Source organism: Sciurus vulgaris (genome assembly GCF_902686455.1).
Source record: "Sciurus vulgaris genome assembly, chromosome: 6".
NCBI classification, from domain to species: Eukaryota; Metazoa; Chordata; class Mammalia; order Rodentia; family Sciuridae; genus Sciurus; species Sciurus vulgaris.
In genome coordinates, this window is record NC_136466.1 from 71,223,631 (window position 1) to 71,224,561 (window position 931).

Below are 931 nucleotides of genomic sequence, written 5' to 3' on the forward strand. Positions count from 1 at the left end.
GGTTATTAATAATGGAAATGAACTTAAGTTTAGTTGTCTAAACTTAAATTTAGACAAAAGTTTTGCTGCCATGCTAACTAAGATATGTTTTTGTCACAGTAGCAAAGTATAATGCTTCTCAATGGGATTGGGACAAAGTTAAAGATCATCTAGTGGATATTTGGCAGAGAAATAATGATAACCTGAATCTCTTGGAATTATGTCATCATATCCAGGACATTCAAGAAAGTCAAATTTATTCTGTGGATCCCACATGGCTTGCTAAACAAATACTTAATGATTTAAATGGTTTTAATCCCTGGAATATGTTAAACATTCAGTATGATACATTTTTGGAATTATATGTTTACTACTAATTCTCTTTTGTGCTGTAAAATAAGATGACAAATCTTCCAAGGAGACATCCAATGACTCCAAGTCTTAATCCATCACTTGCATTTAAAAAATTTTAAAAAGGGAGAGATGTGGAAAGCAGTGACAGACAATGGGAGAGCAGTGACTGAGACTGGGAGTCTCTGATGACTTCATGGTTGTGGTGTCCCTGCTGCCTGGGAATGTTTCTGTGCAAGGGCACAAGAAACCTAGCTGTTATGGTAACACCCTGCCTGAGGAGGCTCTGTGCAAGTCTTATCAGCTTCAACCTTGATCTCAGGCACATAGCTCCCAGAGATAGAGGAATTCTCATGCTTGACCACCACAATGTTTCACCAGTTCTCCTATTCCTGATCCTGCCTGCTTAACAGTAACTTTAAATGATGGGTCTCCTTGAGTGCTACATAAAGCTCCTAACATTGCACATTGCAACAAGAGAAAAGCTGCATAGATGTTCTGTAACTTTCCTGAGTACAAAGAATAATGCTTGCATAATCTTTTACCCAATAATGAGACATATATAAATAAAGATTGCTGTCATGACGCTTTAGATCTGCTT